Genomic DNA, 16397 nt, shown 5'->3' with positions numbered 1-16397 from the left:
GCCACAGGTAGTTATTTAAGTTTAAATTTTAGTTGATTGGGCAGCCCCGGTGGCGCAGCGGTTTAGCGCCGCCTTCGGCCCGGGGTGTGATCCTGGAGACCTGGGATCAAGTCCCGCATCGGGCTCCCTGCGTGGAGCCTGCTTCTCCCTCTGCCTGTGTCTCTGCCTCTGTGTGTGTGTGTCTGTCATGAATAAATAAATAAATAAATTTAAAAATATATATTTTAGTAGATCAGTGCAATATGAGAGTCCAGATACCAATAACTGATGTTCAATAAAAGGTACAAGGTGATTTAGTGGACAAAGGGATAGTCTTTTCAATAAATGGGGTTGAAACAATTGGATATACATATTCAAAAAAGTGAACAGTCCCCACCTTGCACCATATACAAAATAGTACATTTAATGGTCCGTTTAACTCAATATGGACCATACATCTAAATGTAAAAAGAAAAACTATAAAATTTATAGATGGAAACATAGGGGTAAGAAACCTTTCTGGCTTTGGTCCAGGCAAGGATTTCTCAGGTGCTACACTGAAAACACGATCCATAAGAGACTAAATTAATAAATTGGGCTTTATCGGAATTAAAACTGCTCTTTGAAAAGCATTCAGAAAATAAAAAGACAAGTCATCAATTGGGAGAAAATATTTGCCTATTATGTATTTGATAAGGGACTTGCCTCTAGAATGTGTAATGAACCCTCAAAACTCAATAATAAGAAAACAACATAATACAAAGAGTGCAAAAGATATGAACACTTTATGAAAGAAGATACACCAATGTCAAACCTATGAAAAGATGCTCCACATCATCAGGCAGCTGGGAAATGAAAATTAAAGCAGCAGTGAGACACCCCTACAGACCCATTAGAAATGGCTAGAATTAAAAGACTGACCATAACAGTTGTTGGCTGGTTTGTAGAGGAACAGGCAGGCATGTACAATGGTACAACCACTTTGGGAAAGTTTGTCTGTTTCTTAACAAGGTAAACAAAACACCTACCATGATCCAGCCATTCTACTTTTAGGAATTTACCCAAGAGAAATGCGAGCATATGTCTACACAAAGATCTGTGCAAGAATACTCATAGCAGCTTTATTGATTCATAGCCAAAAAATGGAAACCACCCAAGTATCCATCAACAGGTGAAATTTTATCTCCAAACAATGAAATATTACTCAGCAATAAAATGAAACAAACCGAGACAATATGGATGAATCTCAAAATAGTTTTGCTGAAAGAAGCCAGACCCTCCCCACCCCTAAGAAGAGTACAGAGCATGATTCCATCTACATGATGTCCCACATCATATATGTAAACTACTGTCTAATGACAGGAGGCGGATCAGTGGTTGCCTGAGTGTGTGTGGGGGGGGGTGTGCAGGGAGAGGGGGCAAGGATGGAAGGATACAAATGGACATGAGGAAACTTCTGGACATGATAGGTGTATATTCACTACCTTGATTGTAGTAATGGTTTCATGGGTGTCTGTGTCAAAACATCAATCTTAACATTCTATGTGCAGTTCATTGATGCCTTTTATACCTCAAAATAGCTGTTAAAACTTCAAAGGTTTAAATAAAATTTAAAATTCAGTTGGGCTAGCCAAACTTCTAGTCCTCAATAGCCACACTGGCTAGTGGCTACCATATTGGATGAGAACACTTCCAACACGACAGAAAGTTCTACTGAATAGTGCTGGAACAGACAGGGCATCTCCTGTTCCAGGCTGGCAGGAAGTTCCAATAAAGGAGGATGTTTCTCCTGGCCAAAGAGCCTGCTGCCCCTCTTGTCTACAGAGTAAAATGGATGATGGAGGGGAGGGACTTTGTCAAGCAGTCATCTGCATTCAGGACAGATCATTAGAAAGGGGCCAGGTGGCAGGTGCTGCTGAGGGTAGGGAAAGGGGGAGGTCCTGAGGCTCTGAGCTCCACGGTGGAGGAAACCACCTGCTAGATGAATTGAGCTGAGGAATGAGGGATGCAGAGGGAGCAAACGGTGGAATTGTAGAAAGTTCAATCTCCTTTAGAAATCTTTTGGTTCAAACTGGATGGAGGAAATGAAAGCAAGTGGGAATGGGTGGGCCCAAGTCTCCATAGAATTGGGAAAAAAATGCCAGAACCAGGAAAACCCAGGTGTCCTGGTGCTGGGAATCTAGGTTTTGATGATTAGGAAAATAAGTAGAAATTATAATTGTGGGACTCGTGTTAACCATGCCTATTTCTTCAGTTGTACCAATGGAGAGCATTGCTATTTTGCTTTCTTGTTTTGTTCCTCAAACTAGGTGCACCCCCCAACTAATTTACGTATTCTGTGTGGCCAGGGGAAGCCACAGCCCCTTCTGAGAATGATGCTGCTGCTTCTTTTTTTAAGATTTTATTTATTTGTGAGAGACACACAGAGAGAGGCAGAGACACAGGCAGAGGGAGAAGCAGGCCCGATGTGGGACTCGATCCCAGGACCCCGGGATCACGACCTGAGCCTAAGGTACTCAACCACTGAGCACCTGGGCGCCCTGAGAATGATGCTCTAAAGTGCTGAAATCATGTACCCAGGCTTACGAAGAACCCCGCTGGTGTGGAGAGGCAGCTGGGTGCCCGAGGCTCCTTGTGCTGGACAAGGAATGTAACTGCAGGGCCACGGGGCCACTCGAGTTGGCTTCTGCAACTGGGCGATTCTCACCCCGATTCCAGAATGCAATGGAGGAAGAGTTGGGCTTTTCTAGAAATCAGGCCTTTTTTGGATAAAGGGAAGGAGTTGAGAGGACAGAGGATGCCTGCTGTCCCCAAGTCTGGCCGCAGAGTCATCTCAGCCTGTACTGTGACCACATTCTGCCTGCAACTCCTTCTCCTCCAATATATGTGTTTGGAAATACCCATTTGAACAGAATCCGTTGGGGCCAAGGGCTTGGTGCTGCGCTGGGATGAGACCACACGTGGAGGCCCACGGGAGACAGAGGGTCGCGCGGGGCCTGAGGGCGCAGGGGCTGCAGGAGGGTGCGGGCGGCCCAGGGTCTGGGGTCGTGTCTCCCCTATCCAAGGAGGTCCTGGCTGGCTGTGGAGCAGTGGGGGTGCGACTCCCCGGGTGTTGGTCTACTGGGGACACCCCTCCCCAGCCTCTCCAGTTCCCTTTTAGGAGCGAGAGAGACTCCCAGAGGAGGCTGCCTCCCGGGGGTGTTGGGATACAGGGACAGAGAATGCTAACTCCAGAAAATGCTGCTGACAAGGGGGCCCCCACCGCTGCCAGCACCCTTGGAGCCCGCAAGCACCTGGAGGCCGGGCTCCTGGAAGAAGGTGAGAAAGGGCCCTTTCCCCGAGGCTGCGTCCCAGGGCTGGTGGTTAGGAAGTGCAGCCCGGCTCCCCTCAGCCGCCTCCAGGGGCTCAGCGGGACAGGCCCCCCCACCCATGCCCCCATGCAGGGAAATCTTGCCTTTCGGATGTCTTCTTCCCTCCTCCATCCCCCAGGATCCTAACCCCACCTGCCTCAGGTTTGGATTCTCAGCATTTGGGTCCACTGTGAATTGAGAAGGGAGAGACTGGAGCCGGGAATGAATGTCTGCAAGACAAGGCCTGTCCTGTACACCTATGCACTGGGTGAGTGTGAATGAATGAATGAATGAATGAATGAATGAATGAATGAATGAAGGAAGGAATGAATGAAGGAATGAAGGAAACATCCCCCCACACCCTCCCACACCCCACACCCCCATGCTTCCCTCTTGTTCTTCCTGGAATCAAGTAATGATGATTCTCCGAGTGGACATTTTAGGACCGCAGCCCTGATGAGAAGAAATCCCGAGGGGCTTCACACCCCTGGATCTTTCCCCCTGGAGACAAGAAAAGGCCCTTCAAAGCCATCAACTTCCTTAGAACAACAATTGGAAAGGCAGGAAAAAACAAAGCAAAAGCAAATGGTCTCATTTATCTATTTTTAAAATGATACATGTAAAACAAAGAGAGATGTTCAAAACATTTTTTTTAAAGAGTAAAACAGTTAAAATCCCTGGTCTCAGAGCCTCAATCCTAATTCCCGCCCCAGGGATAAGCACTGTCAATGTGACGTGTGGCCAGCTTCATCCCACCACCGGGTCCTTGCGTCGCACTTGGGCTTTGCTGCTGTTCTCACACCCAGGACAGCACCCCATGCCATCCCATCTCCCCCCCCCCATCACCCCCACCCCTTGTAGGGCTTTGTTCCCTCCACCTGGAAAGCCCACCACACCCTCCTCTGCCCTTTCTTTTCTTTTTTGGGAAGGGATATTTTATTTTATTTTATTTTATTTTATTTTATTTTATTTTATTTTATTTTATTTTTATTACACTATAATCTTCATATAGTAAAGTACACAAACTTTAAAGTCTGAAGCCTAGTGAATTTTTACACAACTCTGTACATATATATTCCCCCAGATAGAGACACCAGCTCACCAGAAGGCTCTCGTGCTTTGAGCCAACACCCTCCCAGTGGTAACGGCTGCTCTGACCTCCTCACCCCTAGATCCCTTTTGTCTGTTCACGAGTGACCTAATGTCCTTTTGGGTCTCCAGCATTGCTGTGGAGCTCATGCCCATCTTCCAGGTCTCAGCTTAGATGTCACCTCCTTCCTTTCCTTAGCACAACCTTGTCCCCCTTTTTTTCCCCAGAGCACTTCTCAGTTTCTGTTTGTTTACAGGTTTTCTCCCCCAACTAGATGGTAAGTGTCCTCTCCTATTACCTGCCATCTCCTGAACCTGTAGCACAAGGTCTAGCATATGTAGGTGATCAACCAATATTTAGTCAATGAATATGTGTGTAAATGAAAGACAGAAATGCCCCAGGTATCAATTTATATGGCCCTCACTCTAGAACTCATCATTTGTTCACATGCTGGCTTCTGTCTCGAGGCTTCTGTGCTTCTTGTTATAGAGACAATATTCACCAAATTCAAACGTGAAGACTTAGGAATACTGGAGCGGTTGAGTGTGCCGGGAAGCAACAAGTGGGCTAATTCTCACCCTAGGAGTAACAGGATTGCTTTCTCCACCAAGACTGGGCTTTCGCTTTATGCAGTTGAATCAGTGTTGTATAGAAGCACTCCATTTGGGCTACGTGAAGACTCTCAACAGCGGTAATCTCTGTTGGAGTGAGCAAGGATCATGTTTTCAAAAACTTCCTTAAATAAATAAATAAATAAATAAATAAATAAATAAAATAAAAATATAATAAAAATAAAAACTTCCTTGATATTTGGCCATGTTTTAAAAATAAGCACATAATAACTTTATTTATTTTTTTAAAAAAAATAATTTATTTACCGCAATTTTTGTGGTAAAATGCACTTCACATGAAATTTGCCATCTTAGCCAATTACCAAGGGTACACAGAGTTGGGGAGTGTTCAACCCGAGGTGAGCAACCAGTCTCTGAGCTGTCGCAGCTTGCAAAACTGAAACTCTGTAGCCTCTAAGCCACAGCTCCCCATTTCTCTTTCCCCTCAACCCCTTCTACTTTCTGTCTCTGGGAATTTGGCTACCCTAGGAGCCTCCGGTGAGTGGAAGGTGAATTAGAGCATTCAGTATTTGTCTTAGTGACTGGCTTATTTCACTGGGCATAATGTCTTCCAGGGGCATCCACGCGGCTTGTCAGAATTTACTTCCTTTTTTAAAAATTTTTTAAATGTATTTATTTATTGATGAGAGACACAGAGAGAGAGGGAGAGAGGCAGAGGGAGAAGCAGGCTCCATGCAGGGAGCCTGACATGGGACTCGATCCCGGGTCTCCAGGATCACGCCCTGGGCTGAAGGCGGCGCTAAACCACTGGGTCACCCGGGCTGCCCACATTTACTTCCTTTTTGAGGCTGAATAATATTCCACTGTATGTGTGTGCCAGAATTTGGTTATCCATTCATTCCTCAATGGACACTTGGGTGGCTCCCACTGTTGGCTGTTGTAAATAAAGCAGAGCGTCTCTCTAAGGCCCTGCTCTCAGTTATTTGGGGTCTATATCCGGAAGTGGAATTGCTGGATCATATGATAGTTCTGTTTTTAATTTTTTGAGGAACTGCTGTACCATTTTCCACAGCATCTGCGTCATTTCATATTCCTACCAGCAGGGCATAAGCATTCCAATTTCTCCACCCCCTTGCCAGCACTTGCTATTTTCTGGTTTCTGGAGAATGGCCATCCTAATGGGTGCAAGGTGATACCTTGTGGTGGTGTTGATTTGAATTTCCTGCTGACAAATGATGTCGAGAACATCTATTCATGTGCTTGTCGGCCATTTGTACTTCTCCTTTGGAGAAATGTCTGTTCAGGTCCTCTGCCCATTTTTAGTCAGTGTATTTATTGTTACTGCTGTTGTTGTTGAATTCTGAGCAGGTACTTTTTTTAAAACCAGAAAATAATTTTATAAAAAAAGAGGGAGAGAAGGGCCCCTGGGTGGCTCAGTCGGTTAAGCATCTACCTCAGGCTCAGGTCATGATCTCAGGTCCTGGGATCCAGCCCTGTGTCAGGCTCCCTGCTCCATGGGGAGTCTGCTTTTCCCTCTGCCTCCTCCAGCCTGCCCATGCTCTTTCTCTCTCTCAAAAAAACAAAAATAAAACAAAAAATAAAAATCTTAAAAAGAGAGAGAATTCAGAAGGCCAGTTAAGAGAGTGCAGTGGTTAAAAGCTTGGGCTCTGAAATTAGAACAGTCAGTCACCATAATTACTGAGTACCTTCTATGTAAGTCAGGGTAAGCCAACTAACACACAACCCTAACAGCTCAGTGACCTAATACAATAAAAGTCTTGCTCGCTTACTTAAGTCGAAAGTCATCTCAGGTGGAGGGGGAAAAAGGATGTTTGGAGGGTCAGTAGGTCGTTCAGGGACTCTGCGTCATGCGGTCGGCTAGGGATCTAGGTTGCTTCCATCCTGTGACACTGACGTCCACAAGATGTGGCCTCCAAGGTCACTCCGGGAGGGGATAAAAGGGAGAATTACACAAGGGTAACCTTTTATGGACCAGTCTGTGCCTGTATTACATCAACCTAAGCTTGTAATACAGCCCCACCCACTACAAAGGAGACTGGGAAACATCCTTTTCCTGTGTGTCCAGAAGGAAAGGAAATTGCACTCTCTCTGCCACAGTTCGTCCCTTTGGTCACCAAACCATCTCATTCTTCTCCCCACACATGGAAATCATCATCCCCTTCTCTGGGGAGACAACCCAAAGTCGCACCCAGGATCTCCAGGTCAGGTACATTCTTCTCCCTCGAGACCCTATATCCCTCCAATGTTCTGGTCACCCATGAACTATGGGGGGATGAGTTGTCTGCCCCACTCCCCACACTCAACACCCAGTGGCAAAGCAGAAGTAACACCATTCCTGCTGAAAAAGGGGAAGGTCCAGAGAAGTGATAGACTCCTTCCTATGAGAGACGTGTTGTGGGGGTTCTCTGCCCTGGCAGTGGGGAGGGAGGGGAGCTCCCTGATTCGGTTCTTGTGTGACCTCTGAAGGGTGCTCCCTGCTTGTTTTTCTCCATGACCTTATCTTTACTTCAAAGGAATTTCTCCTGTTTTGGTATCTCCCCTGAGGACGCCTGAAGCATCCTGTGGGGAGGAAGCCCCTCACCTTGACAACATCCACGTCTTGGAGCTTTCCTTCTGCTTGCTTATGGAACCCAAAGGGTTGTTGCATGTCTGCCAGTTTTTTAGGGTGACCACATGAATTCTCTGGCAATAGTTCTCTCAGAAAGTCAGCGGGCTTAGTGAAGTCGGGGGAACTCTGTGAGGGCAGGCCTACTAGAAGCCCACGCAGAGATGTGGACTGACCAGTTGGATACAGGAGCCCAGCCTGAGGGGAGAGGTCCGGGCCACAGGGGGACTTTGAGGAGCCATCCCCCTGCCGCTGCCATGTATGAGCAGGCGGGCCCGTGTAGACAGAGGAGAGAAGAAATCCGAAGACTCAGCCCTGGACCACTCCAGTGGCCATAGATGGGGAGGCCGCAACCCAGAAATGAAAGTAGGACCTGGGAGTGAAAATGCAGAAGAGTGTGGTGTCTGGGAAGACAAGTGAAGAACGCGTCTCAGGAGGGGGTGCAGCTATCTGGGGTCACTCAGGTGACCACTGCGGCCTGACACCAGTGACCTGAGGACGTCTCTGGTCTCTCGCGCAGGAGCAGAGGGAGAGACTGAGTGGAGTGGCTCAGTCAGCAAGGGGAGGCGAGTGACCGTGACCCGATTAATCTTGCTGGGAAGGCAGCGGGGCAGTTGGCCCTGGGCCGCCAAGAGAGGGCGCGGGGTGGGCACAGAGGCTGGGGGCCGGGGCAGTGGGAAATGAGACCCGTGGAAGTGACATTTGTTGCCTGAAATCAGAACCCAGAGAGCAGCTGAGGGGGAGGATGAGGAGGCTTTGGCGAGGGGGGGCAACTCCTAGAAGAGCAAGGGGAGCACCTGGGCCGCCCTGGGGTCACCTGAGAGCCTGAGGGCCCTGGGGACCCGGCCGGTCTGGTTTGCACAGGAAGGACGGGAGACGGTGGCAGGTGGGCTCACGGGAGGGATGCACAGAGCCACGGAGGCCTCATGCTCCAGGGGGAGGGCTCTGGGGCTCGGGTATCTACTGGACACAATGGCCCTTCCTCAAAAAGGATGAGAAACACCCAGGGCCACAAGACTACTCAGTGACAGGGTCATGATCCTGATGCCAGAGCCTGGAGGCTCGGGGTTCTAGGCTTCTCGGTGGGCGACTCTGGAGTCGCTTGTCTTCCTCCTGTTCCAGAAAACCCTCGGGCTCCAGTCATCTTTCCTTTCCCACCACGGAGACCCCTGTGTCAGTGGTTTAAACCCTTCTGGGCTCCCAGATCTCTCCACGATGCTGGACAAAAATCTATGGATTTTTCCCAGAAAAATGCACATGTCCACAAGGTGTCACTGGCTGTTTGCAGGGGTTGTGGACTTTTTGAAACCCATCCGAAGGCCTCAGGGTGATACACCCCCCCCTCCGGCCTCCACGTCTCACGGAGGTGGAGCTGAGGCGAGCGAAAGTTGGTCCTCAAACCAAACAGCACAGTGGCCTGGCCCCTGCGTGGCCTCCATGAGGAGTGCCTCTTTTGGGGGGTTTTTAAAAAAGATTTTATTTATTTATTCATGATAGAGAGAAAGAGAGAGAGAGAGAGAGAGAGGCAGAGACACAGGCAGAGGGAGAAGCAGGCTCCACACAGGGAGCCCGACGTGGGACTCGATCCCGGGACCCCAGGATCAGGCCCTGGGCCAAAGGGGGCTCTAAACTGCTGAGCCACCCAGGGATCACTGGAAAACTTTTTTAATAAAGGGCCACATAGTAAATATTTTAAGATATATGGTTTCTATCATAACTATTCAACTCTACTGTTATTATAAGAAAACAGCCCCAGACAATCTATAAATAAATGAGCATGGCTGTGTTCCAATAAAACTTTATTTACAAAAATAAGTAGCAAGCCAGATTTGGCCATGATTTTTGAATCCCTGATTCAAAATCTTTATCTTGGTCTTTATCTCTGCCATAAACCTTAGTATATTCTCTAAATTTTCATATGTTCCCGAGTGCCTGGTTTTTAAGGGCCAGGTGACCAAACCACCATCTCCATACCTCGCCGCCTTGTCAGAAATCTCCCTGGCTGCTGCCTGGCCACCAGGGCAGAGGAGAAGGCCCCGGGATGGAAGTGCGAGGGTGGCCTCCTCAGCTGGGCGTCCATGTGGAGGGTGGGGGTGGGCACTGTGCAGCTCTCTGCCACCCGGAGCTCGTAAAGGCACATCCTGCTGCCCCCACGCAGCGCTAAGTAGGTCACCTGGTCTGCTCAGGAGCCCTTTGGAAGCGTGTCCTCCAGCAGCAGGTCAGCCCTGTCTGGGAAGCTTTCTGGGGGCTCCTCTCTTGAGCACACCCAACACAACTCCCAAAAGCCAGCCTGGTTGGGGTGTGGCTAGAATATACACGCCCCCCCCCACACACCCCACAGGGAGTTCCTCCAGTGGCCACCTTGTGCTCTTCTCCAGTCTCCAGATCATCAACCATCTCCCACTGGGAAGCAGACTTACGCCTGGGAGCAGAAAGGGCAGGTGTCCCGATGGACCAGGGCCTAGAAGTGAGTAACCCCAGCGAGGCCGCAGGCTGTAGGGGAAAGGCCCCTGCCGTGTTGTAGGGCGCTCTGGAGGCCTGAAGGCATTTGCACAGATGCCCCTGGGGAATTAGGACCCGGCATTAGCTCGCTGGCCCAACACGCTTCATTTTCCAGGTGCCCAGGAGCACCTGGTTTTTTCTGTCTTTTCACTTGATGCTCAAGAAACCCAGCCATTGTTTCCTGCTGAAAAAGAAACAGTCCATGTGGCTTCTCCTCCTCCTCTCCTGCCCCCTTTTTACTGGAGAATATGAAGACTCTCCAAACAGTAATCACAATCAAAGCAGCCCTTAATCTTACTAATGATAACAGGAATAAGACCATCAAAGTACGCAGCTATCTTAGTCATCAGGGTATTAAAATATACTCAGGCTGGATATGCTGAGAAACCAGGACTCCTTTGTGTTTTGATGACAATCCCAAAGCCTAATTTCTAGGCAGTTGCTAGATCACCAGATTCCCATCACCTACATAGAATATTATAATTTCCTAGACCAGTAGGGCCCATGTATCTACGCTGGTGAGGCCCTTCTCATAGTTAGAGTCTTCAGTTACTTTTTTAAAAAGTTTATTTTTAGGATGCCCATGACGTGGGACACTGTCAGGGCTTGGGGGCTCTGCACGCTGGCCGGCAGGAGCCCGACCCCGGGCATCTCTGCTTCTCCCTGGACACCCTCTGTTGGGTGTTCCTCAGGTCCTCCACCTGCTTCGCCTACCTACTCGCAGACCTGCTCCCTCCAGACCTCTGCTCATCCCACCTCTGTTCCCCCTTCCATCCAGCTGCCTCTTAGTTCTGATTTCCAAGAGAGAAGAGGATTGGCCATTGCGTTAGTTGGCTAAGGCTGTGCTTGGATCAGGCCCCTCCTGTTCTGATCAGCTGTGGAGAGTGTGTCTTATGTGGTACAACGTTGGGTAAAAGTGTCCCCACTTGCTTCTGCTGGAAAAGGCACGCGCCTGAGAGACCCCGTAACACGTCTCCCGGTACGTAATTTCAATTGCTCTTTCACCTCATCCCAAGCCACAGCTGGTTATTGCCCCAGAAACAATAGGGCAGGGGCCATTTCAGAAACTTCGTGCTCATCACAGAGTCACGTTCACCCCTGGTTATATTGCTACCCCTTCTAGATACTTCTCTCCATTCTGCAGTCCATTTACTAAGTGGCCTATATAAACACAGCCCCTAGAGATTCCATACGACGCTGGAATAGAGAGGAATAACTGCATGGGCCCAAAGAGCCACCTTCCCCGCTGGCCTCCTGGACCCACACATTCCAGCGATGACAGAGACAGCAGCATTACTGTGACTTGTCCCCAGTCTGCCTGAGTTTGCAGATGCCACCCTAGCCTCACAGTGTTGGGCCTCTGCTATTGGATTAACCACCTGTGAGTTGGGGGGAGAACTCAAGGGTCCCCAGGTGACCTCCCTTCTTGGCACTGCGGTGCCTTCTGGTTGCTCAGTGCAATTGCCAGAGCTTCTGCCTCCTGGCAGGCCTGTGCCACCGCTCAGCTGCTGCCTACATCACGGGAAGAGCTACCTGGCTTCCCGCCCTCTTCTCCGCTCTCGGGGACCAAGAATCCTTGCAACATTGGTTTGAGTGAGACATGCCCCTTTTTATTAGGCTGGGGATTTTTATGATGCTGCAGCTCCCGCAGAGCCTCTGGGGGCTGCCCATCAGTCCCCCACTCTGGGGTCTTCGGGCTTATAGATGAACGATTCTACATCTCCGTGAGTTCCGATCACCGCGTCCCTCGGGATGGCCAAGTCTCAGCAGCTCCAGTTGGCTCCCAGAGACCCAGTGCCAAAGCCTTTGTCACCTACCACTAACCCGGGCTGCCTTCCCGGTGCCAGGGGGTGCAGAGGGTGGCGGAGCAGGAGAGCCCAGCATTTATTTGAGAGCTTTTCCTCCTGGACCCACTCTGACCTTGTTGCCGGGTTGTAGGCTGGATCGCTTTGACACAGAAGACGTTGTGGGTGGGGCCGTCACTGCGAACACACGCCGCAGACCATCATGACGCTGTATGAAATTCAACCACATTTAAAAAGAAACTGAGTCACCTCGGCAGGCCGCCGGTGGGTGGGCATTTCCATACGCAGCGTCACTCACCCCACTGAGGGCCCAGGGAGGTCCACACTCTGCTTCCCCCACTGCTATCCCATCGGAGCTTCCAAATAATCCCCGGGGTCTGGTTTTAGAAATCCCCACCTTGGGGATCCCTGGGTGGCTCAGGGGTTTAGCGCCTGCCTTTGGCCCAGGGCCTGATCCTGGAGCCTCGGGATCGAGTCCCATGTCGGGCTCCCTGCAAGGAGCTTCCTTTTCCCTCTGCCTGTGTCTCTGCCTGTCTCTCTCATGAATAAATAAATAAAAATCTTAAAAAAAAAAAAAAAGAAAGAAAGAAATCCCCACCTTCTAACTGGGGAAACAGAGGCAGAGAACATTGGAGTGATTTGTCGAGGGTAGCAGGGCAAGAAGAAAGACCTTAATTTCTTAATTTTCACCCTATTCTGGGCTTCAGTGGGATGTGAGAAGGTCTGTAATTTGAGCAAGGTGTGTCCATGAGGGCTGTTTCTCAAGGAAGGGAGGACAAACCCGCGGATGCCTGAGACGCTCACCCTACTTTATGCCTCCAGGCTGCCCGGTCGCCTCTCCTGTCTGGGCTCCCTCGTTATCTTTGTTAGAAATTCCCTTTGCTGGCTGCTGTGCTCGGCACACAGTGTTCCGCTGGGGCAGAACGAATAATTAACTCCCGGGCTTGGCCGGCCCTTTGTCCTGAGCACTTTGCATCGTCTCCGTCTTTCTCCTCTGCAGATCAAACTCTTTATCCCTTTTCCTAGTTCCCTTTGATGCAAGCCTTTATGGCTGGGAGGATGTGCTTGTCACTTGCTGTTCTAAGGACTCGCGAAGGTCATTTCGGTCCCTGCCTCTGGAAAAAGGATGGCTTTGGAGAAGGCAGCCCCGCAGCCTCCCCTCCCTCCACTTCGTTTGTTGATGTGTTTGCATCATCTCTTTTCAGCCGTCATCGTCCTATATATCGAAAATCCGAACCCTTATTTTGACAGCTGGGCAGTGTCTTTGATATTGGAAGATGTCATTCAGAAAAAAGGGGGGGATGACAGCAGATGGGCAGCAGCTGGTCGGCCCTGCGGTCGCCCCCGAGCACAGCTGTGGGTGGCTATGGTGGGATTTGGGAGACGGGGTGCGCTTGTGTCTGTTTTGTGTTTTGCCAAGTTCCCAGGGCTGGAGAGCATTAGGCTGCAAGCAGCACGCTCTGATTTGTTAGAACCAGGGGTTCCCGGCAACAGAGAAGAGGGAAGGAGAAGGAGCTAAGAGGCCGGAGAGGAAAAGTGAGCAGAGCAGCTGAGAGCGCCCCCACCTCCTGCTCCCAGGGGTGGAATCCGAGTGATGGGGAGGCCTTGCTGGGGGGAGAGAAATCCCAGGAAAGAAAGGGGAGTAGGAGGAGGGGTAGCAGGGTGCCTGGTGCGTGGATGGGCTGATTGCCTGGACTTGGGCTTTGTCCTCATCTGTTCAGGCGGTTATGACAAAATAGCACAGACTGGGTGGCTTGGAAACAACAGAAACTTATCGTCTCTTCTCTGGAGGCCTGGTGTCCGGGATCGGGGCGCCCACACGGTCTGGTTCTGGTGGGCCCTCGCGCAGGTTGCAGGCTGCCGGCTTCTGGCTCCGTCCCCACGGAGGGGGCAGGGGGCGCGAGGGGTGAGGGAGCTGCTGCGGCACTAACCCCTTCCAGGAGCTCCCCTTCGTGACCTGAGCGCTCCCCGGAGGCCCCACCTCCTCATACCGTCACTTGGGAGGGGGGGTAGGAAAGGGGCTGGAAAGGGGACGCGCTCAGGCCACAGCAGGCTCTTTGCTGAGCTCTGGAAATCCTCCAGCCGTTTTGGCAGGTTGGTGTCACGGAGGCAGCCTCTGGGGTGTCCCCCCCACAACCGGGGCCCACTGCCCGCTCCTGGGCCCTCATCAGCCAGGGGGGTGACAGGTGGAAAGCCAGGTGCCAGCTGGCCTGCTCTGCGGGCTGCCTGTCCAGGACGCTAAATGTGTGGGACAAGAGACTTTCTAGCTCTTTCTCAGGGTCCCAGGGCAGACAATGAATGTCCATCGAGGCTTCGGCATTGCTGTTCCCTCAGGATCACGGGGCCCACTAGCTGCCTGGCTCCCAGGTCGGTCCAGCTGCAGGCCCAGCTCACACCAACCCCTTCACACACACACACACACACATGCGCGCGCGTATACGCACACACACTCATGCAAGGCACACACATATACGCATGCATGCACACACACAGGTGTACACATGCATAGACACATATATGCACACATGCACGCACAGAGGTGTACACATGCACACACATACGCACACGTATACGCACATACACTCATGCAAGGCACATGCACACACATATACGCACACACGCACACACAGGTGCACATGCATGCACACACAGGTGTACACACGCATGCACACACATGTACGCACACATGCACGTACACGTATACGCACATACACTCATGCACAGGCACAGACACACACATATATGCACACATGCACGAACACACACAGGTGCACACATGCATGCACACACAGGTGTACACATGCACACACACGCATATATGCACACATGCACACACGGGTGCACACATGCACACACATACATATATGCACACATATACGCACATACACTTATGCATAGGCACATGCACACACATATACACACATGCATGCACACAGGTGTACACATGCACGCACACACATATGCACACATGCACACACAGGTGCACATGCACACACATACGCACACATGCACACACAGATGCACATATGCATGCACACATATATGCACACATGCACACAGGTGCACATGCACACACATATACGCGCACACAGGTGCACACATGCACACATAGGTACACACATGCATGCACACATACGCATACACGCACACACACAAGTGCACACATGCATGCATACACATAGGTGCACACATGCACGCACATATACGCTCACATGCACGCACACACAGGTGCACACATATGCGCGTGCACACACACAAGCACTTCTCCCCTTCTCCCTCCTTCTGTTCTCAGTGCTCTGTCCCGGGTGTTCCTTGTCACCAGCACCACCAGCACCAAACCCTACCCAAAGGCCCGCAAAAACGGGGCCTTTGTGGGGAATTCTGGCCCAGCACCATTCCCTAGGCTCAAGGGTCAAGACAGGACGGACACAAGTCTCTGCTTTATTACTTGCTGAGATGAGCCTTTGAGTAGAGCTAGATGCAGGCACGGCAGTGGACACCCCTCCAGCGTCTGTGACAAGCGCATCAGCCGTCGGGCCTCAGGGATGACAGCCAGGCCCCTCCCGGGCCCGCTGCCCTCCCAACTGAGATTACCCCACTAAACCAGGGCGGCCCCTGGGGTGTCTGAGTGGCTCAGATGGTTGAGCGTCTGCCTTCGGCTCAGGTCCTGATTTCCAGGTCCCGAGATCGAGCCCCGCATCAGGCTCCCAGCTCAACAGGGGGTCGGCTTCTCCCTCTCCCTCTGCCTCTCCCCCAGTTTGTGTTCTGTCTCTCTCTCTCCCTCAAATGAATAAATAGAATCTTCAAAACATAACAGGGCATCCAGGAGCCATGAGACAGAGCCACAGGCCCAAAGGTGTTTCTGGGAAGGCCCAGCCCCTGCTGGGGGTTAGCTGCTTTCTCCCTTGCAGTCTGCAGACCGTGAGCAGAGAATGTCCTGCTCCACAGGGGTGCTTGATGCCGAGGAGGCCGCCCATCATGCCCACCACTGCTCTGGCTGCAGCCCTCCCTGGAGCCAGTTTCGACTCTCATGGGGAGGTTTGCTAGGAGGCCAGGTGGAAGCCTTTCTATCGATGGCGCACTCAACTGATAGAAGCTGAGTGCCCCAGGGAGGCATTCCATCACTTTCTAAAGAAGGGCCTGGCCACACCGAGGCCCAGCTCTCAATTCCATATCTTGGAGGGAAGAGGGAGCAGGAGGTGGGGTGGCTGAGCCTGACTGCTTCCACAGGCTTCTTGCCATCGTGTCTTCCCCGTGTCAGAAGTCTCCAGAACTGCTGCCCCTGCCTGTGGCCCAGCAGCTGTGGGCTGGGGTCCCGGGGCAGGCTGGCAGGGAAGCAGCCCAGTCTGTATCCACTCCCCGCTCTGTCCTCTGCTGGTGATGAGGGTGGCTGTGGGGCTGAGGGAACACAGAAGGGCCACCTGGCTTGCTGGGGAGGCCCCTCCGTGGAGCCCTTATTGCAGTTTCTCCACA

General features: G+C 51.1%; 1 long non-coding RNA gene across 1 annotated transcript; it reads left to right on the top strand.

The window, feature by feature from the left end:
* The first annotated feature begins 110 nt into the window (after positions 1 to 110).
* Positions 111 to 5150, top strand: LOC119870632. Its single transcript, XR_005353410.1, has 3 exons — positions 111 to 3297; positions 3469 to 3597; positions 4909 to 5150. It is a non-coding gene; the product is annotated as an uncharacterized LOC119870632 (long non-coding RNA).
* The last annotated feature ends 11247 nt before the right edge of the window (positions 5151 to 16397 follow it).

Source organism: Canis lupus, chromosome 1 (assembly GCF_011100685.1).
Source record: "Canis lupus familiaris isolate Mischka breed German Shepherd chromosome 1, alternate assembly UU_Cfam_GSD_1.0, whole genome shotgun sequence".
Lineage (NCBI taxonomy): Eukaryota > Metazoa > Chordata > Mammalia > Carnivora > Canidae > Canis > Canis lupus.
Note: the sequence above shows the minus strand (reverse complement) of the source record. Positions and strands in the feature narration are given on the sequence as shown.